At 37.1% G+C, this 5481-nt stretch overlaps 1 pseudogene; it reads left to right on the top strand.

Annotated features, from left to right (window-relative positions):
• The first annotated feature begins 2089 nt into the window (after positions 1 to 2089).
• On the top strand, positions 2090 to 3542 carry LOC111612907 (annotated as a pseudogene).
• The last annotated feature ends 1939 nt before the right edge of the window (positions 3543 to 5481 follow it).

The raw sequence follows: 5481 nt of genomic DNA, 5'->3' as shown, positions 1-5481 counted from the left end.
CCATAAAAATTATTTATATTAATGATGTCTCCAAAGGTCAAGTTATCTTTCTGCGATAAATTATTTATCAGATATCGCGGCCGCCGTTTCGTGTGCTGTTCCGCGACGAAGACAAGCTTTGAACAACGGGCGTAGTCGAACGGTACACACTCGGTAAGTAATCCTATAATTTTTTGTTTATAGCATAGTTTATACGGATTACTCCCAAAAAATTATACGTGTTTTGGAAATGTTGAGTCGAATTAGTCTAGAATCGGTTAATTTTATAGAAGAAAACCTTTCGAACAGCCTTAGTCCGTAAAGTTCCCACCTAACGTAATTTTCGGTTAGCGTGGAACGTATCTAAGCGTTATAGGGGGGTCTACTGTATCTTTATATTTGGGGGTCGCGAAAAAATCACAATCATAAATGGAGTTGTGAATAAAAAAAGTTTAAGAGGCCCTGGGTTGAGTTATAAATCTACTCGGGATTTACGTAATCGGGCAAGGGCGGCCAAATACCTAGCGGGCAGGCGGCTAATAGCCCAGAACCGGTCCTGGATAGAATTGGATGTGGTATACGTATAGCATCCACCCAAGGTCCTAGACTTCCACCAGCTAAACCGGGTGTAAAGCGCATGCGCGAATCTGGATTTTTGGATGCTGGCAATATAGCGCTTCCATTCCGCCACTAATATTTGAATATACTATAGCGATCTTTTTTGTCACGTGTAGTACAGAAATTTGTAATAAGATACATAATGCGGTTATAATAAAATATTGTGCGATTATTTTCATACAATTAAAATTAATATGTATTTATTTTTAGAAAATACAAGGGAAGCAGCGCATCCACCGCTTCCAATGACGGCACGCCACTGATGATTTCACAAAAAGACTTAGAAGATATCACATAAATCACTTTATTACTGATATACCAAATTTGTTTTTAAACGGTAAATAGGTAAACTCGAAAAATCCGTGTAAAAAAATAAAACCTTACGAGAGAAAATGGAAGATTTGTTCCAGACCTTTAAAATCGGTAAAAATAATACAATAAACCAATTAATATAAGATCTGTTTAAATTAAACAAAATATTCAAATTTTGGTTAAGGAACAATTGTAACCTAATTAGCGATAAAATTTAATAAATTCTCTCAAATTTTATTTTCGACTTTTTTAATTAAACACCAAAGTATTGTACTTCTAGCATTTTTTAACATCAAATGGCATACAAATAATATTCTATTATTGAAAATCGGAAGAAACGGAATCTTGCAAACAAAACTTTGAATTAAATTTTTTCTGACTGCTTCAATCGCGGAATGAGTACATTCTATTGTCAATCTATACACACGTTCAAATAACTCGTAAACACGACTAAAAATTCTAAGATTTGACTGTGTGTAACAACAGCGAAATTCAGATTAAGGCATCAGCCTACTACTATGGATTCTCCCACTGGCCGACTAGATAACACCGAATATTATTTGTTTGTTGTGGGTTCACTGGGCTAACCAACGGACTGGCTACATGGTGTTTACGGGTTTTCTTCACCTTCGGCTTGTTTCGCAAGAATCCTTTGCGATGCGGGTGCTGTTTCTCATCGCAGTCGCAAGTTTAGGCTTTGACAATCGTTTCACAGTCGTAAAAATCGCGTGGCTTAGTTTCCGCGATAGATTTGCCGGCGATTTTTCTACTTCAAGCCGTACTTGAAATCTATTGGATCCGCAAAAATTCCAGCCAATAGAATTCCATTTTACCGTCCTTCTATTGGACGGTAAAATCATGAAACATTCTGGTAAGGTGACTCAATAACATGCGGCTTTACTATCGATCTTAACGAATCGGTCGCCGTTTATTTCTACCAATAGAAACCAGATCCTAACAAAACTTCAGGACCCCTCAGATCTAGAAGCAAATCCCGACGATACGAACTTATTAAGATACATTAATTAATGTGACCTGAAATAATTTTTAGTGGGGCTCGTTTATATACAGGATGTCCACCATGAACCTGACATATTTGTTTCGACTGCCATATCGAAGTGTAAGGTAGTATCAGATGTCGTGCATTCCATTAGACGGAGAAACTGGAAGTTACATAGGTAATTTTGAAAACCCGCCAAAGTGACTGTAGGTGGTGTGGCAGTAGTCAAACGCAAAATGGCTTCTCCACGAGTAGGCGCAAGCTGTGTGGTGGTACGCTGAAACAAATTCCGTGATTCAAGTGCAACGGAACTTTCGACGCGTGTTTGGCAAGGTGCCACCCTCGAGGAACACACTCAAGTTATGGAAACAACACTTCTTGACGAAGGGAACCGTGTTAAAATCACATGGCGGTGGCAATCTGGGGGTGCCCGATGAAAGCGTGGAAACAGAAACGTTTCAAAGAAGTCCGTACGACAAGCGGCGCGAGAACTGCAGATGCTACGGTCGACTATTCATAAGGTAGTGCACCACAGACTTCGTTTGCATGGGTACAAATTGCAGTTACTGCACGAAATTGAACCTGACGATGGCATAAAGAGGCAGTCGTTTGCTATTGACATGGTAAGGCGCATTGATCAAGACGCGACCTTCTTATCACGCATTGTTTTCTCCGACGAAGCCACATTTCACTTATCTGGGAAAGTGAATATACACAATGCTCAAATTTGGGGATCACAAAACCCTCACTACATCATAGAGCGCATCCGTGATAGCCCGAAATTAAATGTGGTGTGGACTGATGCGGAATTCGATCATCGGTCCCTTTTTCTTCGTTGAAAAACAGTGACTGGCATTACGTATCTAGATATGCTGGAACAATTTGTTGTACCGCAGATCACGCATTTGCAGCCAGATTTAATTTTCCAGCAGGACTGCGCCCCTCCACATTGGAGCCTGCATGTTCGACGTTTCCTCGACACAGTTTCCCGATTGTTGGATTGGGCGCGGAGGACCGATACCGTTTTCTTTTGGGGATTTGCCAAGGACAAGGTTTACACAGGTGTCAAAATTCGTGACCTTCAACATCTTCGTGTGCGCATTCACGATGCTGTTGCTGCCGTCACGCCCGAGATGCTTGAAAGAATCTGGCAGGAAATGGAGTATAGACTCGATGTTCCACGTGCAACAAAAGGAGCTCATGTAGAGTTTCACTGACTTTTTAAATAAAACTTTTTGAGTTTTTCATCATAAAATGTGCATTACTTTAGATCCTTCCTGAGCGGTAGATTTTTTACAACAGTTTCAAATGTGTCAGGTTCATGGTGGACACCCTGTATAATAGTGTTTTACTTTTATTTATTTCTAACTTTGCTGATGTATCCAGTCAGGTTCAGCTTATCTTAAGTAAACATCGAACAGGCTCGAAAAATATTTATGCCTTTGTTAATTGATGACTATACATTGAATAATTGCTTCTGCCGTGATGTCAACGAATCTAAACCGGGAAAGTAATATTTCAGAACGGGGTAAAAATAAAGAAACAAAATTTGGCTTGGTATAAGAGGCATTGATGCTATTAAAGTTTGATTGTGAAAGGTCAACGGGATGGAGACGTGTCATATCTCGCGAGGTCTCAGGCTTAATGATTTTACTTGTTAGCATTTAGTGTTTTATAAAACTCGTCTCTACCTTCAAAATTAAGTTTTGCTATTTTATAATAATTAAAAATATATAAAGCTTTTATAACAAAATCTCATAACAGATAGTGCGACAAACAATTTTAATTGTTGCTATTGATTAATAATACAAATATTGTTTTTTAAATAAAATCTCATAAAAGCCGGAAAGTTACGCAACTCGTTGTACATTTTTTTATTTGCTAATTTTTGTAACGTATTTTACAGAAATACTTGCGAAGGTTAAAAAAATTTCTCAAACGACGAAGAAGAAATTCTTACAAGTTAGTAGTGCAATCTGCAACATAATTTATTTTCTCTCTCTCTAAACTTATCACTTTATATTTCAAAGAAACATCGAATGTAGATCGGAAATAATAGAGCTTTTAAATACTTGCAAAATATTCGTGTGTCATTTGGTTTTACGTCAAATGCGATAAGTAATAAAGTAAAAGATTCGAGTGAAGAAGAAATTGGTTAAATAGTAACAATACCGTTTAATGAATTTTAGACAGTCACACATTATTTCGTGTTGTGTTTTAATAATAAAAGTAACCGAAGTGTGTTGTGTTTTGATGGAGGGTTGCTTTGTAGGCAATGACGTCATAGACTCGTTTGCTAAAATAAACTTTTATGGTCATTCGAAAGAAATTTATGCACGTTCAAGAAATTTTCTATAAACTATAATGGGAATTAATTCATAAGAAAGTGTATAAATAACTTAAAATAAATGTTCTGAAGTTTAGAAAAAAAGAAAAATTAAGGACACTGCTAAGGGGCTGTCTATAAATTACGTCCGCATTTTTCTTGAAAGTTTTACTTCTTCTCCCCCCTCTTGTGCTAGTTTATCCAAGTTTCCACTACCTCCTCCCCTCTTCGGACGTCCAACAAAACTCGACCCCTCTTAATTAAAACCTTTATCATTTTATGAATGATAAATACCATAAGTAGAAACGAAACATTCAAGAAATTTTGAAATAAATATAATAAAACTAAAATTTAATGAAATATACGAATGTCCACTGAAGCTCAATCCCTCCCTTCCCCTTGTCCAACTTGTCATAATTAATGTCCCGTTATCTGTAGTGTGTTGAAGCACAAATGGTATAGCGTACAAGCGGGCTTATCAGTCAAAGATTATTAGAGTTTTGCACTGCAATTGTTTTNGGCACCCTGGGGATTTGGCAGTCCGCGTGTATGCACGCTCTGCAACCGTCTTCGATTCCATCCATTAGCCACTCGTAGGGAGCTTTTTGACTAAGTGCATTGTTTTAAGATTTAAAAAGTAAAGATTTTATATTTTTTGTATGTTTCTTTGCAAAGCTATATTTAATTATAATTTTCTTTAAAAGTATATTCATATAATTGATGAATATTTTGTATTTACCAGTACATCCACCACATATTTTATTTCACCAAGTAAGTTTTTATTATTTTATTTTTAATTGTACTCCTTATATCGTGGCTAGCAATTCGGAATGTAATTGTGATATTTAAAATGCATTTAGAGAAGTCTATGGTTTTTACTGGCTTATCGAATAAATGATACGAATGAACCCTAGACCATCATTGACGCGCAATTGACTGATTGCCCCTGGATGTCAGCTTCTTACAGAAACACAGCTTCCATATCTTCAAATGTCACGGCACGCCCCTGGTTCTTGGCTTTACTGATGTAAGTGAGAATAGAGACGCAAATTCGTTACTGTACAGTATTTACTCACGTTAAGAGTTACTTAGACGAATTTCAACGCACTAAAAAATTAGTGGCACAAACATACGACGTGTTGCCATAATGGCCGGAAAATATAATGCTATCCAAGCCAAAATTAAAGAAATATCGAAACAAGCTATTTTCATACACCGTTATGCTCCAGTGGCGTGCCGTGACATT

The sequence above is a fragment of the Centruroides sculpturatus genome, unplaced genomic scaffold (genome assembly GCF_000671375.1).
Source record: "Centruroides sculpturatus isolate CEXI.00-Female unplaced genomic scaffold, Cexi_2.0 scaffold1575, whole genome shotgun sequence".
In the NCBI taxonomy this organism is placed as follows: Eukaryota; Metazoa; Arthropoda; class Arachnida; order Scorpiones; family Buthidae; genus Centruroides; species Centruroides sculpturatus.
The sequence above is the reverse complement of the archived record's forward strand: the minus strand, read 5'-3'. Positions and strand labels throughout refer to the sequence as shown.